Below are 20,087 nucleotides of genomic sequence, written 5' to 3'. Positions count from 1 at the left end.
AATGTTTTTATGCAGAGTATATATTGTAAAAAGGGGAAAAACAATAAATCATTGTATGAATGCTTTAATGTTTAAATAATTTTCCATTTAAAACGCGTGAAGGTTACGTGACCATCAGGAAGAATGCAGCATCTCATTTCTCACAGGACGCGGTCTCCACAAGAACACAAGTCTGTTCTCTGCGTTCTTGGAATTGAGAAACAGCCTTTAGCTCCAACTCTAATCAGACACACCTGATGCAGCTAATCAAGCTCTTTCTAGATATACTAGAAACGTCCTGGCAGGTGTGTTGAAGCAAGTTGGAGCTAAACTCAGCAGGACATCGGCCCTCCAGGAACAAGTTAGGACACCCTTGATTTAAGGTAAATATGTTTAGATTTGGTAACACTTTATTTTGATGGTCGATTTGAGTATTAGTAGACTGTCTGCTTAATATCTGTTCATACGGCTCCTTCAACAGACATTTAACTGACTTTGCAATTAACGTTACATGTCAACTTACACTAACCCTAACCCCAACCTAACAGTCTACTTATAATCTAATGAGAATTAGTTGCAATGTTACTTAAATTCAACAAATGGACCATCAAAATAAAGTGTGACCTTAGATATCACTTGCATCTGTACACATTCGTCCATAAAGTTTGTTTAATACAGATCACAACTTTTGCATGCAATGCATTTTGCATTGTGCGTATGCCACGTTTATAAATGAGATTGCAGAGCTGTGTCCAAAATCACCTTTTAGATCAGGGGTCACCAATCTCAGTCCTGCAGGGCCGGTGTCCCTGCAGGGTTTAGCACCAACTTGCCTCAACAAACCTGCCTACATGTTTCAAGTGTACCTAGTAAGACCTTGAATAGCTTGTTCAGATGTGTTTGATTAGGGTTGGAGCTAAAATCTGCAGGACACCGGCCCTCCAGGAACAAGTTTGGTGACCACTGTTTTAGACACTTAAATAGGACACTTTTTGAGGGGACAGCTATTTGAAGTGGTGTCTGAAACCACAGTGGCAGCTGTTGTTGTGCTGAATAAATTCCTGGGTCTTGCCAGTTTCATCCATTTTATTAAATAGTCAAAAAATAACGTTTGCTGTTTGTTCATACTACTTATTGAAAAAGAGCTGAATTCGAGGCGGAGTGGGGTGCAGCTTTATCCCCTTGTTAAGTGTGCCGTCATGCGAAGTGGCTTCCGGGTCCAAGCTCTTTTTCAAACTGTATGGGGAGACTTAACAAATGCTAATAATAAATATTTACAAAGCATATTGTAAAATGTAATACTTTTGAAAATCATGATCGCAATATATATCCATGCCTAATATCTGATTGCAGAAAGTGATTGATTTTATATAAATTGTTAAAATATTGGTGTCTGTGATGCAGCAAGTCCAGAGACTGTTGTATACCCCATGATTTTAATAAGATTCACTTTAATGTTTGTTATGACTAAAAAGTGGTCATGAACAAATATTTTCTCAATTCAAATGAGCAGCTTGGACCTGTAAAGAGTATTTCATACGTGACCAATACGTCACGACTTACCAAGCAGATTGCCTAATGTTCAATCTATTTAAATTTGTAAAAAACAATAATTTAATTCAGTTCCTTCATGTTGTCCAAACACAAATCAATTGTGTGGAACCCAACAATTTTTTTTTATAGTTAATGGCATATATTCCTTAATCCTTTATTAAATTGCTCATTTAAGCAATAAATGTCAAAGACGAAGATTTGTGCAGCTTGTTCAAACTAATTTAAAATGAGCTTTAACAAAACAATTCTTAAAGGTACAGAAGGTGATTGTCTTCAGAAGCATTTCTTGTAGTGCTGGTTGAAAGTCTCTTCACAGTCGGATAGTAATGATTTAAATAAATGATCTAAATGTGTTTATATGTATTTTTATATTTTGGGTAAAGCATAAAACTAAAAAATGTTCATCCAATTAAATAGAGTCGGACCGACATCTCCCATAATTCCGATAAGTAGGCGAAACTGTCTGTCAGCAAAAGCAGATTTGAACAACTGCGCAGCCGTTTGTACGCAGCTACGCCGACCGCTGTTGTTGCTGCGTGTTCACAAGAGAGGGTTCGCCCACGAGATCGGTAAAAACCTTCTGAATCAAAACTTTTTAAAAACCTGAGTCAATATTGGAGTTACCTTTGCATGCTGAAGGAAGGATGAAACAATGGCTGAAGGATTTCTCTTAGACAGGTAATGTTTTGTTTTAAAACTATTTTAGCTTCATGCAAAGCTGATGTAATGTTAGATGTTGTTGTTACAAGCGAGTTATAGCTTCACAGAAGTGTTGTTCAGCCACTAAAATCTTCCGATGAAGAATTGATAAGACTATTTTCAGTTTTATAAGGGACCTTTTACAGCATCGATAATGTAGATTTTAATTTAGTTTAACAACAAAACACAAGTAAACAGCACCATTCCACCTAGTCTTTCCCTATATTTACCATGCAACTCTAAATATTCACTCTGAAATATGTCAGTTTAACTTGCTCGCCGCCGGACAAGCACTTGTCGCTTTTAACACGAGAGAGGGTTCTTTTGCTGTGCTAGAAGGCGTGGCTCTAGACGGCAGGGGAGGGACTGTGATTCAGAGATTTATGCTAATCTGTTACCTACTGCACCTTTAAGATTCTTTGGGACAACTTAATTGTTTTATGTTCAATCTACTTACATTTGTCACGTTAACCTAATAGATTTGTGTTGGGATGAACCTGGATGAACTGTGTGCATTTTTGCAATAAATGTTTGAATTTCTTCATTTGTTTTCATTTACTTCTTCAAGTGGACTATGATAGTTTATCAGTAAAGAGAATGGTGAATAATGTTATAGAGGTTGATTCCAAACACAGCTCAGGTTTCTCATTATAGGAGGCTGTGTTCATTGATCCTTGACACTAGTCCTGTAAAAACTGATCAAACAACACCTTGCTCTATGAAAAATAATGAAACACTCATCTTTAATGCCGTATTATTATATTTAATGCATCACAAACAGATGTGTGCAGCCATTCAGAACATTCCTGCAGACAACTAAAATAACAACTACAGAACCAAAGCACAAATGACCTGCATAAATGACCAACAAGCATCGTAGCTTCTCAAAACCTCTAGAATTCTTCAATGCAGTATAGAAATGCCCTGGAAACCACAGAGAACACCTCATATAATCGAACTAAACCCCCCTTTAAACACTTTATCAATGACAACCACCAAAAATACATCATCAAAAACACACCACATTCACTTTGATACTTTGACCCAGGCCCAACACCCCAGAAACCCCAATGGTTATCATCTTTAAATGCCCTAGCAAGCCCATTAACAACTGTCACATACAACACCTTTGCAACTTACATAGGAAAGTACTTACTGTAGCACAACTTATTAGTGAGGGTGTCTAGCAATGTCCTGAAAACTACACCGAATGCTCTAGCAACCACACAGCAGACAAAAAGAAGCATTTACACAACATATGGAAACTTTTTTTTTGTGTGAGTGTTTTGTCTGTTCATTTACACAACAACAGCATTTTGCACTTTTTTGAAAGCACATTTCTTTTTTACCATAATATTTTTATTTTTCGTTTTCAGTTTGTACACATTGAAATACAACATTTTACAAACATTTTACAACAATAATAACCTTGTTGCATTTACAAATTATACAAAATATAAGGATATATATATTTATAATAAAAACTAAAAGCAAACAACAAACGAGCAAACAACAATAATAATAACAAATAATAATAATAATAAAAAAATAAAACTGCTCCTCTTTTTTTTCAATTATGGTAATCTATTCAAACATGACAATTATAATCATACTAAGTACTAGGCAAAGCAAATATGTATTAAGTAATGTATCAATGCAGAACTATAAAGCTGGAACTGCATTATCCATCAAATATTATTCATCAACTTCTTCCTCTGTTAATTCCACTTCTTTGATATAACTAATGAAAGGACTCCATATGTTTTCAAATACACGTTGTTTAGCCCTTAGTATATAAGTTATTTTTTCTAATGGCAGACTTGACAACATTTGTTTTATCCATTGAGTAGCGTTTGGTCTTTGCATCTTTGTCCATAGCAAAGCTACACATCTTTTGGCATAAAGCAAGCTGAGGTCTATAAATATTTGTTCGCTTCTACTATAGTTTGAGTCCTCTGGGTATAAACCTAGCAAAAAAAGCTTTGGGTCAAGGAGGATTTATTTTGAAATAATTTTTTCACTTATAATTCTCACCTCTTCCCAAAATAATTTAATTTTTGTGCACTGCAAAATACAGTGAAACAAGGTTCCTCTAGCTTCCAAACATTTTGTACATATATCTGGTATGTTTTTATTATATTTATTTAATTGTACTGGTGTTACATATGTCCGCATGATCCATTTATATTGTATAAGTTTAAGACGTGAATTTATAGACATAGTATGAGCTTTAGTGCAGGCTTCTTCCCAATCTTCCTCCGAAAATTCAGATTGCAAATCTTCCTTCCATGCATTCAACTTACAGTATGAATTCTCGGGTGAGTTCATTGTCAGCAAACCATAGAACTCTGATATGATACCTTTTCTTAGATTATCTTTTATCATCATTTTTTCTAAAGAGGAGTATTTGGGTCTATTAAGATCATTATCTTGATTTGCTTTAACAAAACTTCTTAATTGAAGATATTTGAAAAAATGTTTTCTATTAAGATTAAATTTAAGCCTCAACTCTTCAAAGGACATCATTCTATCTGAATCTGTCAAGTAAAGATCTTGAATCATTTTAAGTCCTTTCGACTCCCACAGTTTAAATGTTGCATCTGCTCTTCCTGGTACAAAGAACCGATTGCCCCATATTGGACTAAATTGAGACAGTGAATTTGAGTTTTTTTGATATCTTTGTACATCAAACTATATCTGTAACATATGTTTTACAATTGGGTTTTTTGTTTGTTTGCGTCGTTTTTTTGCAGTGTCTGAATAGATGTATGAGGGAAGAGGTAAGGTTAAATTATAAGATTCCATTTCTACCCAATGTGGAGACTCACTTGTTGAGAAGTAGAACATTATTGACCTCAGCTGTGCCGCCCAGTAGTACCACAGTATGTTTGGACATTTTAAACCTCCTCTGTCATATGGCAGGTATAACAAAGACAAACGCACTATTGTTCCATATAAATCTGACAAACATGGTTTTAATTTTTGCAAACAGTTCTGAAGGTGGAGGTAATGGAATATTTTGAAATAAATAAAGTAGTTTGGGTAGTATGTTCATTTTTAAAATATTAATTCTTCCAATTATAGAACTTGGTAGTGACATCCATCTATCCATTGATTCGTTAATTTTTGTCATTAAAGATGCATAATTAGCATCAACAATATTTTCTAATCTTGGTAAAATCTGTACTCCCAAATATTTAAACTGTTCAACAACTCCAAATTGGGATGCCTCTACATCTGGATTCTTTCTTTCATTTGAATTTAAGATTAATATGGAGGATTTTGTTTTATTGATCCTATATCCTGAGATATTGCCAAATGTTTTGATTAGTTTTACCACAGCTGGAATCGATTTACTTAATTGTGACATAAATAGAATGACATCGTCAGCATACAAGGCTATTCTATGTTCTGTTGGTCCTAGCATTATCCCAGAGTATTGCTGATGTGAGCGTACTGCAGCTGCAAAGGGTTCAATTGCTAGTGTAAACAACAAAGGAGAGAGTGGGCAACCTTGTCGGCATCCTTTATCAATTTTTATTGGTTTGGAAATATTTCTGTTAGTTAGGATTTCTGCAGTCGAATTTTTGTATATTACTTTAACCCATTTTATGAAGTTATCTCCCATTCCAAATCTTTCTAAAACATTGAAAAGATAGGGCCATTCGACCCTATCGAAGGCCTTTTCAGCATCTAGTGATAAGAGTGCTGTATCTGATATTTCTTTGTTAATGTGAATAATGTTTAATACCCGTCTTACATTTATGAAAACCCTGCCTTCCCATTATAAATCCATTTTGGTCTTTATTAATTATATATGGTAATGATTTCTGTAGCCGGTTTGCTAAAAGTTTACATATTATCTTAAGATCGGAGTTTAACAAACTTATAGGTCTCATATTTTCACATTTATTAGGGGGTTTACCAGGTTTTGGCAATAAAATAATTAAAGCATTATTCATAGTAGGTGGAAAATTACCTTTTTGAAATGCCTCCAGAAACATTTCCATTAGTGGAATTAGTAATTTATTTTTGAATTTTTTTATACAGATCTATTGGGAGACCATCTGGTCCTGCCCTTTTTCCTGATTTCAGGTTATCAATAGCATTCCCTATTTCTTCTATATTAATTTTCATCTCCAAGTCTGTTTTGTGTTCGTTTAAAAGGACCGGTATAGGTAATTCATCTAAAAACATTTTTTGATTTTGTAAATTGGTCTTACTTTTTGCTTCATATAGTTCTTTGTAATAGCTTTTTAAGACATCATTAATTTCAACAGGATCCACTATATCCTTTCCATTTACTCTTACAGTTGTTATAGGTGTTTTGGTCTCCAATTGTTTTATTTGCCATGCTAAAAGTTTACCTGATTTATCTCCCTGTTCGAAAAAAGATTGCTTTAGTCTCAAAAGACTGGAGGCAGCTCTAAAAGCAGAAAGCTTGTTGTATTCAGCCCTCAAAATCATTAACTCCTTTTGAATTTGTGGATCATTCTTCTCATAGACTTTTCCTTGAAGAGTTTTTATTTTATGTTCTAATTGTATTCTCTTTTCTTTTGTCTTTTTTGATTTTGAACCTACATAACTAATAATATGTCCTCTGAGGAAAGCTTTAAAAGCTTCCCACTTTATGCATGCAGATGTTTGTGTAGTATTAATTTTAAAAAAATCTTCAATCTGCTTTTCTATATATGTCACAAAGTTTTCATCTTGTAACCATTTATGCTGAAAAGGCCATCTAGTTGGGTCTTTTGTCAATTTTCTATCCACATATTCTATACAACATGGGGCGTGGTCTGAAATCACATCACAATATTATCGTAGAAGCTGTTGTGAATTTTGGCCCGTAATTCTGATGAAATTAAAAAAATATTTACGAGAATATGTCTTAAAAACATTTGAGTAACAAGAATATGATTTTGTTTGTGGTTTTAGTTCTCTCCAAATATCCAGCAAATTTAATTTATTAATTAAATTAATAATTTCTGCTCTACATTTTTTATGTGTCTCGTCCAGTCCAGTGGATCTGTCCAGACATGGATTTAGTGTACAATTAAAATCTCCAGCTATAATATATAATCCTGGTAATGTTGATAGTGTAAAAAATAAATCTACATAATATTTAGGGTCATCTGTATTGGGACCTTATACATTTACCAGGTTTAAACATTCTGATAGTAGAGACCCTTGAACTATTAGATATCTCCCAAACTTATCTTTAAGTATTTGTTTTACTTGAAATGGTACTGTATTATGAATAAGGGTCACCACTCCTCTAGCCTGGGATGAAAATGATGCTGAGAACACACTACCCTGCCATCTCCTCCTTATTTTGATTATGTCATTTTCTAGTAGGTGTGTTTCCTGTAGAAACACTATTTTAGAGTCCATATCTTTTAGTTTATTCATGACTTGTTTGACTTTTTTAAGTTGTTGTAGGCCTCTGCAGTTCCAGGAAACAAAATTAAGGGATACTCCTTGAGACATTTTTTACAAATGAAAAAAATAGATTACCTTGTATTATGAAAATAGGATTACAGAGAAGCAAGACGAACTTGGATGTACGAACCCACATCCAGCACACTGAACAACATGAACTACCCCTTTCCCACTTCTGTGGGATCTCCCCTAGAAACATCCTGATTCCCAGTATAGCTAAACACTGCTCCACACTAGTGAGGATCAGTCAAACCACTCTGTGTTATCCCTTTTACTGAACCCTCACTGCCGCTACTTATTTTAACAATTTACACCCGTCTGCAACCAGTATACTGTAGTCTATCCGTTTCACACATATTTCCTTTTTTGTCTGATTATCTAGTAATTTATTTTTTTGTATATATAATTTAACCTGATAGAGGCTTCAGATATTACAATGTATTTTGATTACCTGCTAAAAGGTTTCAGATATCAGTGCACTTTCGATTGTTTCATTCTCAAATATTCTAACCTCTTTTTTTTAACTGGTGTTAGTGTCCTCCTTAATTTTGTTGATGAATTCTTGTGCTTCGTCTGCCGTTTGAAAAGTACGAGTTTGTTCTTTATATGTTACCAGCAGCCTGGCTGGGTTAATCATTCCTTGTCGAATCCCCAAGCTGCGCAGTTCCTGACGTATTGGGTCAAATTGCTTCCGACGTTGGTGTATTCCAGTTGCCAAGTCAGCAAAAAACCTTATTTGCTGGTTCTTGTACCGAATATCTTGTTTGGCCCGTGCAGCTGTGATGACTGCCTGCTTATCCTTGAAGTTAAGGAACCGCATTATCAGCGTTCGCGGCGGAGCTTTTGGGTCCCTCATTGGTCCGATTCGGTGTGCCTATTCGATGATACATGAGGACTGCAAAGCGATACCATTCAGTAATTCTGGAATCCACTTATCCAAAAAGGAACAGGGGTCTCGTCCCTCGGCGCCTTCCGGGAGGCCCACCAATCTCAAATTGTTTAAACGCGATCTGGTTTCTAAGTCCACAAGTTTATCCTCCAATGTTTTGTTCTTTGACTCAAGTCTGTTTACTTTGGTTTGCAGGTGGGCAACGTCATCCTCTACGTTTGAAATCCGCAATTCCGCCTGCGACACCCGTTCACCACAATCATTTATCTCCTTTCTCATACTTTCAATCGCCGTCAAAATTCCATCAAATCTTGACGAAAAGTCCGTCTTTAGGGAGTTTATAGCAGCCAGTATGTCGTCTGCTTTCGCTCCTTCAACTGTGCCCTCTCCGTTAGACTCATCCGCCGCGGCTACTTCGTTACCCTTCTGTGTTTCACCACAGACACGGTAATCTGTTAGTTTCGGCTGTCTCGACGATTTACTATTTTTTTTATTTAACTTGGCAGACTTCGACATTGTAGCGTTTACCTCAACCTTATTCTAACACGTTTTGTTGCTTATACGGATGTTTTTAGTAAAAAGTTGTAATAATTAGGACAAAGCAGCGTGAGGCACGTCTTCTCAGGTGGCCGCCATAACCGGAAGTCTGAAAGCACATTTCTATGTAGACGTTTTGGGAAATGATACTTTCTGATACGTTATCTTCTGTGTCTGTGTGTATATAAAATGTATGCGCAAAACTGGAATATGGCATAAAAGACATGCGAATAAAGCAGCGTTTCCATTAAAAAATCATCACAAATAAACAGTAAAAATGGATATTGCTGCTGTAGGAGAAACTGCGTGAATCTTTTCTCTGTTTAATAAATAACTTGTGCCTCACGTATGCCGTCATGCAATGAACATATGGTGGGGTTTGAAGCCATGAGACCTAATGTAGACGATCTTGAAAGTTCTGGAGGTGATTAATATAATAGCACTAATCAGGCCCGCCCCTAACCAATTTGGAGCCCTACATACAAGATTTCAGGTGGCACCCTGTTGCATCGTAGTAAGTTCCACTGCTAGTGTACATATACTAATAAAAAAACTTTTTAACTTTGTCTTGGACATTTTTATTTAAATAAAGCAATTGCACATTCAAAATACCTAGAAAGAAGTTTTTTTTTGCAACTGTGGGACTGAGAAACCTCAGCAGCACATGTGAAGACAAAAGAGGAATCCCGGTTGTTAACATGCACATCGAAAAAACAGGCAGCGCTCATGCATTGTGAAGCCTGCAAAACGGCGCTTCATGAGGAAGAGTTGGCACAGTGAGTTTTGCAAGTACACAAAACTAAAATGTAAGCAATATGATGATGAACGCATTTTAACTAAACATGCTATGAAGCAGAAAGGAGGGATGAAGAGTCAAGGAGTTTAGATTAGGTCTAAAAAAAGATCATGATTCTGGTCTAAAAAGACAACAGATATCTTTCTTATTCCTTCATTCTCTTTTCGGCTTAGTCCCTTTATTTTAATCAGTGGACGCCACAGTGGAATGAACCGTCAACTTATCCAGCATATGTTTTATACAGTAAAACATGTCCAGCTGCAACCCACTACTAAGAAACATCCACACACACTTATACACTACGGCCAATTTAGTTAATCAATTCACCTATAGCACATGTGTTTGGACTGTGGGGGAAACCGGAACACCCGCAGGAAACCCATACCAACACAGGGAAAACATGCAAACTCCCCACAGAAATGCCAACTGTGTGTGTATATGTATAGATTGTATAGTGCTCATTTTTTCTTTTCGTATAAAAAGTTTATCCTGCTCAGTTATGTGCATATGTTTTAATGCACATTTTCAAAAATTATGCTCATCTTGGTGTTTCCATCAGCCGATGCTTTTATGTGCATATTCAAAATGTGCATAAAAATAGGTCAATGGAAATATAGCTAATAACACATTCTTTGTGATTGACTCTGAAGCCAATTATACTAGTTTTAGTGATGTGTTATCCGTGTAAAACATATTTTGGAATGTCATGATTGACCAATTAGAATCATGTATTCCATAGTAATCTATCAATATTCTATAAATAGCAGTAAAAACCTAACAATAATCAATAAAAAAAAGTCATTATCACTATCATCATGACTTTTCACACTTGAACCTACGTTAACCTACAGCCATATTAATACTATTAACATATTAACCATATATATTGACATATATTGCAAATTTTGTTAATTGGACAAATGCCTCAATTAAAGCTTTTATTTACATTTTTTTAAAATCATATAGGCTTTTAAAATCATTATTCTAAACAGTCTGTGCTTTACCCTAGCTCATGTGTTTTCCATCACAGTTTGTCATTTCTCTCAAATGCTAAAATGACTACACAAAACAGTGTTTCCATAACTGTCAAAAGCAAATAGTGCATGCAATTAACTGTGATTGCAAAACATTGGTGTATGATTTTCAAAGAGTACATTGTTTCACACTATATGTTTGGCAGCACAGCGCAGGGTCAATTATGCAAAAATGCACTGAAGCAGGTAAAAAGAGGTGCTACAGTAAACCTGCTACTAAATTGCCAGGGTTAAGCAAAGTGTGAAAAAAGTACCATTCTGAAAAACAAATCTACATCTGACACTATTAATATGCTTAAAAATGCAGCAATTAGCTTTGAGTGACTAGAGCAGTGTTGATCCAGTTTATATTACGATGGCTAAAGTTGTTATTAACATGCTGAGCAGACAGAAAGCTGTTTTTTTTTTTTGCTCCATCAGGGACTTTGGGAACCCTTGGCTTTGATGTTTATAGAGAACTGACACTTGCCTTGACTGACACTTCATTAATAATGCTTGTGGTAGAGCACTATAGTAATGATGTTGTTTTGAACACAATGCACACAGAAAGCCAAGTAGGGGAAACGCTATTTCTTTTGCTGTAGTTTTAGCTATTTCAGTGATGTGTCCAGTGGCTCGAGGGCTTTGCTTACCCATTAGCTTCCCATAGGAATTGGCAGTGTAACAGTACAAGTTTTTTTTTTTTAAAACAATCTAACATTATACACTAACGATTAAAAGTTTGCACACAGGCTCATTCTGAAAAGGTAGCTGTCACATCCCTGACTTGTTGCTGCTGCTCCAATCACCACTCTCCCTCACCATCTTGTTCCTACAGCTCCAATCATTGCTGTCCCGCAGCAGCCACCTCTCACCACACATGTGCACAATCACCTGAATTCTAATTACATACACCTGCACCATCAATCACCGTTCACTACACAAGCTCACTGATTCCAGTCACTCATCTGCTGGAATTGAAGTCAGATGGTTCACCTCACTTTCTCCCCCACTTGCCTTTGTTCGTGGATGTCTCCCTTCTCCTATGGACGTTTCTCTTCACCGGTGGATGCAAAAGCTGTGAATAATGCCTAGTTCTGACTGCATGATTTTAGCCCTGATTTTGGCTTCAGACAGGTTTTGAGAAATCGCCGACAAATGCCTGAAATCACAGGCAAATCGGTGCTCATGCACGTGAGTGACAATCACACAGTATGAACTATCAAAGACGCGATCTGAGAGAATCGCAGATGAGTCGTCGATGCCTGTGAGATATTTGGCATGCTAAATATCTGGAGCTTTCAGCGATCCAAATCATGCCGTGTGAAATGAGTTTTGACTGAAAATAACATCGGCGATCGCCTACAGCCAATGAGAGAGCATGTGTGTATATGTGTGTGTTTGTTGTCAACCTGCAGGCCATTGGGAAGATAGGGGAGAAGTTAAGTGCTCATTTTCGATTTATTTGGACCCACAAAATGGAGGAAAATCTAGTAGAAGTTTGACAGGACTCTGGAGCACCCGTGTCTGTTTGAAGTTTCATACAGAAAGTTAAAAAATGATTAATTAATTATCAACTTAATTTGAGGAGAAATTGCTTAATCCCTTCAAGCCCAGGTGAGCAAATATGCACATTTTTTACCCCATTAAAGGCTTCTTTCTCGTTATGTTGTTAATAACAAAACATATACAATGTGTTTTTGACTGTTAGATGTAGTTTGGACGAAGTTGTCGGCGATCCTTTCTATTGTAAAGTCATGCAATGTGAAAGCCCCTGTCGCCGATCCATCTTGCACTGTAAACAAAGCAGCAACAAAACGCTACCCAAGATAATCATGCAGTGTGAAAACATATGTGACACGACTACTTTGAAAATCATGCAGTCTGAACTTGGCATAAGGGAAGTGACTATATTACACTGGTGGTTGATGGAAGATCTGTTGTTTATCTAGTGAACTGCTAACTAAATCGCTCTCATTCTACAAATATCACTTAGCTGCTTCTCCTGTTGAAATATCCACATTGTTTTGAATAAACTGACTAAAAGAGAACTATTCATGTCTTCACTGTGTGACCAGGACAGTGGCTCTATTTACATTTCTGGAAATCGTGAATGTAGCCACAGCTCCGTATGGCTGCATTTTGACTTTAAATTGAACGCTATAGAGCGGTATGATGCCGTTCCTTTTTTCGCATATCAGCTGACCTCTTACCTGCATGTGGACTGCTTTTCTGTTGTTACCATTTTGTCCGGTAGCTTGACACGTACATCGGTGGACTTGATATGCAGAGCGGAGTTGACCACGATGACAGGGTTTGAGTCTGGTGAAGAGTGGTTCCAGAAAGCAGTTAAAAAAAAAGCTAAAAAAATAAATAACAGGGTGAGAATGTGTTAAAAAAAATCTGAAAATGTGGTAAAAATCTGCCTAGGGCTTTTCTTTTTTGAATTGCTTTTCAAAACTCTGTGGTTGGGTTTAGGAAAGGCAGTGGGTGGGTTAATCAATGCTTTTGAAGTTGCTATTGGTTGGGTTTAGGGAAGGGGGAGGGTGGGGCGATCAGTCAGTTGGTCAGTAAGTTAGTCGGTTTATTTTGTTTTCGCAAATCTGCCAGAGGCTACTGTGTAAACTTTCTCAGATCTCAAATTTGTCTCGCGAGTGCCATTCACACCTGCTGTTCTCCACCAGAGACTGCTGTCGACTGACTGATTGACCTATCGACTGAACCGAATATATCCAGCTGCACACATTTCAGGCACAAACAATCTAACACACACGATCTAGGCAAATCATATACGGTTAATGACAGATCAGTCATCTATTTTTTTTTTTTTTCTTGTTTAATGACAACTAACTGCTTAGGAGCATTACCACCACCTACTGAATTTCACAAATATGGCGGTCGAGACCGCCTGTGCTACGATTGCTATTTATTATACTGTAAACAGTTTAGGGTTTCCTATTTTAGTCATTATTTCGTTATTCTATCGTAACAATCATTTTAACATCTGTGCAGTTTTGGTACTCAAATTATGTAAATAAAAATAATTAAATTAAACATTTATGACTTTATTCACATATCCACACACACAAAGAAAACAATAGACCATCTAATTGTAGGATTAAGTGTAATAAACTAATTCCGGATCTTAATGTTGCCACACTTAGTTAAAATTGTTAGGTATGTAAATGTAAAAAACAATCAATAATGTGTTACATTAAAATGAATTACTATAGTTATTAATTAAAAATTAATATAGTTATAATCTACTATCTTTTAATAAACTATATATATATATATATATATATATATATATATATATATATATATATATATATATATATATATATATATATATATAATTTTTTGAAATTTTTACGTTATGGTTATGGTTTATAAATACTATATAACAATATAAAAACAATATATTACTATAAATTACTATAGTATTTAATGTGGGAAAGTATAAATAAAACGTTATTAGAAAATTAAGCAAATAAATACTATTCAATCGCTGGAGTAAAATATTGTCATACATTTATTAAATGTAAAAAGATTTTTATAACATAACCATATATAGCCTATACATATTAATTTCCTATTATTTCCTTAGTTATAACGAATCCATTATATAAATGAAACCTGTCAAGTTTATATCGTTTAAATTTCTCTGAAAAGTGTTTCAGCAAAGCCAGCAATCGAGTATCTGCTATATTGACTCTACCAGATAAATAATGATTGATCATCTATGATAACTAATAGAAAACTGTTCAGTCTGTTCCCTATTTGCCTGTCATGATTGCCTTATTTGTGAAATAGTATACACTATTGTTTTTGTACAATATTATTAAGAATTTACATTAAAATATATTGATGACAATGACCGAGAAGACGTTAATAACATAAACTTCCATCGTAACCATATATGTTCTGTGTGTGCCTGACACGAGTGCGTGGGTCTGCGGGTCTGCATCTGAATATTATTGACTGAACCTCCCTCCACCTCCCCTAAACCCAACCAATAGTGTTTTCAAAAGCACTAATTTATTTTAAACATGAAAAGCAGCCAAACATACTACAATATAATTCGCAATTTCCAAAAACGAATACAGGGCTTCATTTTTAGAATGAGCGTATGTTAAAAGTTTGGCATCAGGACTTTTTGTTTTGAAGATGTCCTATATTCATAATTATAACTATTGATAATTATGTGAAAACTGATATATTTTTACTTTCGTTGATGTTTTGATGGAAAAAAACAGCATTTATTTAAATTTATTTTAGTCTTATTGAGCCATTGATAAATGAATGGAATATAATGGTACTTTTGAATTGTACTGTATCACAATTTTCACAAAAATATGAAGCAGCCCAACATTATCCAAAACTAACAATAAATGTTTTTGAGCAGCAGAAACATATTATATAACATATTATATTGAATACTATTTTACTATTGATACTAAAGGATCATGTGACACTGAAGATTTGGAGATATTATGCTAAACATTCAACTTTAAATCATAGGAATAAATTATTATTTTTTTACTACTTTCGATAAAACAGTTTATTTTGAGTCTATGTGTTTTTTGATTAAATAAATACATGCAAGAGGTTTTTTAAACATTAAAATCTTGTCATGCATCTTAAAATGTTTGCCCCGTGTGCTTCTCCAGAGCTGTGGCTGGCGAGATAAGTGGTTTCTTTTCAAATCTCTGTTCTCAGCAAAAACAATCTGAAATCCCAGGTGTGCAGTTCAGAGCTTCATCAGCAGTTGTACAACACTGTCACATTAGAGAGGCATGAAGTTCTCCAGCATACCCACTGCGTATAATACAGTTTCTGTTAAGGCAATTCAGCTTAACCAGCAATGTCAACAGCACCACTTAAAACTTGAGTAACAGCTGGAGATGTGGACTAGAGTTTTCTACAGTCACGCAATGCCACTGAGGATAAGTCTGAAAATGACTTATAAATTACCCTTCCATTCCCTCTCTGAGTAACCTGGAAAGCCATTAAAACCAACTAAACCCTTACGACGGCAGGGCTTTTATTGCAGATGACATATTCTGAACAGTACTGTATATTGTATATTTTACTGGAAAAAGAAAGAGAAAACAATGAATTCAAGAAGAAAAAAAAGACACTTATATACTAGAATGAAGCAACCATGCCAAAAAAGTCAGGACATCTACCTTAACATGAGCTTTAATGTCATCCCAATCTTACTCACCACAGGCTCATTTGGAAAATGTACCCTGCTGTATATTTTTGAGAACTGAGAAATATGTGCTCGCGGGTACATATGGGTATATTTTATGTGTAAAACGATTGCTCTGGGACTGTACTACTGACTGCTTATCTCTGTTTGGATGGTTTTTCCAGTGTGACTGATTTGCATGGTAGCTCATCGTGAACGGTGCCAGAAATGGGATGTGGAGTGGAGCACAACAGACTAGGATTCGACTTTGGCAAAGGATGGTTCCAGAAACCAGGTTAAAAAAAAAAAAAAATTTTATGCTAGAAGCACATGGGCGTGATGGCTTTCCTTTTATTTTTGAAAATACTATCGATGGGTTTAGGGAGGGGGATGGGTGGGTCAGTCAATTTGATTGTCAAGCTGATATATTGGCTTCTCTCATGCACATGAATAGGATGTTAATATTTGCGGGTTAAAACTGTTGCCTCACAGCAAGAAGGTCACTGGTTTGAGTCCCAGCTGGGTCAGTTGGCAATTCTGTGTGTAGTTTGCATGTTCTCCCTGTATTTGTGTGGGTTGGGTGCCCCTCTGGGTGCCCCGGTTTCCCCTACAGCCCAAAGACAATTGCTGTAAGTGAATTGGATTAACTAAAATGTTTGAGTTCATGTGTGCATGCAAGAGCGGATGGGTGTTTCCCAGTACTGGGTTGCCAGTGGAATGGCAATCACTGTGTAAAAACACATGCCGTAATAGTTAATTCCGCTGTACCACCCCCTGAAAAATAAGTCTGAAGTCAACTAGGCTGAAGGAAAAAGAATAAATGAATGTATATGTCACTCTTTAGTGGATTGTGAAAACAAAAACTACAGTACGACATAGTCCAGGAATTATTTGTTGCTTTTTTTTTTTTTTAAATGTAGTTCTGGGCACATATTTGAGTCTGGGTTGATAGGGTTTAATTTGGAGCTGGCCAACTTTTTGCAGATATAACAGTTTCAACTGTTCAGAGAAGGTTTTTTATAAGGTATAGCAGAGTGTTTATGAGAAATTTATGTGTTCATCCTAAGGACCAGGACACACCAAGCCAACTCCAAACATCTAACACTGATGAAAACCAATTGTGTTGTTGGCTCATGATGGCTGCATCTGATCTTGTCTCGACCAAAAAGCTGCACAAAAACACACCAAGAAGATGGCAGACAACTGAAATGTGAGTGCACAATCAGCATCTTTATTAGACAGTGTGTCTTTCCACACACACTGGGGCAGTAATCTGTTTTCACTCAACAAAAGGAAACCAGAATATGAGACACTCGCACAAAAAGCCCAAACAAACCAGTGTTTAGTATCATTATCACAGTATGTGTCACTCACCACAAAGGGATTTGCTCATGCAAATACATCTGATAATCTAGTAATCCATATAATTTGCAAATATTTGGGAAATGCAGTGAATTTACTGCTGGCTTCTTTGTGTTCCCTCTTAACTTGAGTTGTTAACTTGGTCTTGTCAGTTCGGTTTTTGTTCTTATTCATTGCTAATTTGTTGCTGAACAGCCAATCAGAGTGCTCTCTTTAACTGATGACCAATGTAGATTTAACATGATGAGTTGGGCCAACTCAATCTGGTATTAACCGCACAAACGTCAGTGTGTGCGCACAAAACAACCTATAGCTGGATGGATGCTGCCAATCGGTTGACCTTCGGCTTGGTGTGTCCCAGCCTTAAAGGTATTCAGTCAGGTTCAGCTCAGGCCAGTCAAGTTTCTCCACACCAGTTTCTTCATACCAGCTTTGTAGATTGCTGTACAGTATGAACGTATGAGCATGAAATTGTTCAAAATGTCTTTGTATGCTGAATTATTATTAGTTTCTTATACTGGAACTCTAAGGAATTAAGCCCAGTTTCTGAAAAACAACCCCACACCATAATCCCATCTCCATCAAACTTTCTACTTGGCACAATGAAATCACACAATCGACTGTTGTAGTTATTATCCACATCTCATTACAAATTACAAATTATTTTACATCACAAATTATTTTAAAACATGAGTTTCATCTATGAAGATATCTTTCTTCCTTTCAAAAATATGTTGTTGTGCACCTTTCATCATCATTGTATTACATTTAATCTCATCATTTTAATTTAATTTTTCTTATGACATTTTTCGAAAGACTTCTTACATGTTTTTCTGTAAGCGAAGAAAACTCAGCAACTATACCAAATTGCATACTTTTGTGAAATGAGCTCCTTTGTAGAAAATAGAGGTGTTTTCTTGCCTCTTGGAGTATGAAGTATTTTTCTCTTGCATCATGTTTCAGCAAATGAGCCATAGAAGCTTTACAAAAAAGCTTTTACGTCTACAACATTGGGTTTAAAAAACAGATTTCACTCAGAAATGTCCAAATAAAGATTATAGTTAATTACAAAAAACAGCACATAACACTGAAAGAAAAGTTAAAATACTAAAATGATGTTTTTGTAATAATAGTATTCAGCTTAAAGTGCAATTTAAAGAATTAACTAGGATATTATGGCAAGCAAGTTACAAAAATTAGACATGTTTTTGGACAATTTGAATTAAGAGAGAGAGAGAGAGAGAGAGAGAGAGAGAGAGAGAGAGAGAGAGAGAGAGAGAGAGAGAGAGAGAGTTTGTTGAACTATTTTGTTTAAATTTAGATGTTGCAAAAACCAGCAAAACTGCACAAAATTAAACAGATTTGAGCCTTACAACATTACAATACAATGCTTTAAAATGCCATTTAAATTCGATCAAATGTCTAAATGAATATTTTTAGATGAAATCTGCACAGTACACACAGAGTAGTTCTTCTAAAAATAACAGAGTCATGGAAACACCTGCAGTCTCTGAAATTCCACTAATGCCCCATGATAGAGTTCATATCCAGAATGCGAGATTATTGTATCCCCAAACAAATTATACTGAAAATGAGTAATCATGGGTGCCGGAGGAAAAAAAAATAGTTTTCAGCTAATATTTCTCACAATCTCTTACTGGTGAGAGAGGAGAAAGAGCTTTTGACGATTCTGACTTTATTTAATAAAGACAACTGATTAAATTCTCGGTGAGAATAAGGCAATATAATATCCACACATACTCAAAAAAGGATATAATTTCCTGTAGGAATATATTTAAAGCACAGAATAAATACTGAAGAGTAATTTAGATACAGCTATACAGTGACATCAAGACTTTATTGCACCCTTTTTCTTTATCTGTGTTATGTAGTTTTGTTCAGTTTTGTAACTTCTGGTTTAATGTGTTATTTCAGATCAGGGTGTTTTAGTCTTTTAGCCATAGCAATACAGCATGGCTGTGGTAATTTTTCTTCCTGTATGTTCAAAGCATATCATGGAGCTTTGCAACATACTGTACACATTACGCAGGTTTAGATGGCATCTGCAGAGCCTTTGTTGCACATGCCAATTACGGCCTTTGTCAGTGTTATGGCACGGCAGCTGCAAATGCTTTTAAATATGAATCAGAGGAGAAGCACTGCCAAAGTCGTGCCTGGAGTGTACACAAGAGTGATTGTTCTTCATGCACCACCTCTCCATTCAAACTCTTACGTTTCAATCAATCTCTTTTTTCCGCTATTATTGATATAAGGGTGGGCAATTTTGTCTATTGTGTCTTTTTTGTCTCCTTTCTCTATTGTGAATTGAGGACGGAGTGGTAGAAGGTTATGTGTCTTGTATACATGCCATAACCTCTTAGGTATTGGAAAAGTCTAACATTGGAATATTTTGTTGTTCTGCGATAAATATCGCCATATACAATTTGGCTCAAAAAGGAATATTGATAATTGACATTAGAGTCTGTATAGTAAGGTTGTGTAGATGTGTGTGTGTGTGTATATATATATATATATATATATATATATATATATATATATATACACACACACACACACACACACACACACACACACACACTTACTATACAGACTCTAATGTCA

General features: G+C 35.6%; 1 long non-coding RNA gene across 1 annotated transcript; it reads left to right on the top strand.

Moving 5' to 3' along the window:
* The first annotated feature begins 288 nt into the window (after positions 1–288).
* Positions 289–18,393, top strand: LOC141376147 (uncharacterized). Its single transcript, XR_012385456.1, has 3 exons — positions 289–362; positions 16,289–16,398; positions 17,171–18,393. It is a non-coding gene; the product is annotated as an uncharacterized lncRNA (long non-coding RNA).
* Positions 18,394–20,087: the final 1,694 nt, after the last annotated feature.

The sequence above is a fragment of the Danio rerio genome, chromosome 9 (assembly GCF_049306965.1).
Source record: "Danio rerio strain Tuebingen ecotype United States chromosome 9, GRCz12tu, whole genome shotgun sequence".
NCBI classification, from domain to species: Eukaryota; Metazoa; Chordata; class Actinopteri; order Cypriniformes; family Danionidae; genus Danio; species Danio rerio.
The sequence above is the reverse complement of the archived record's forward strand: the minus strand, read 5'-3'. Positions and strand labels throughout refer to the sequence as shown.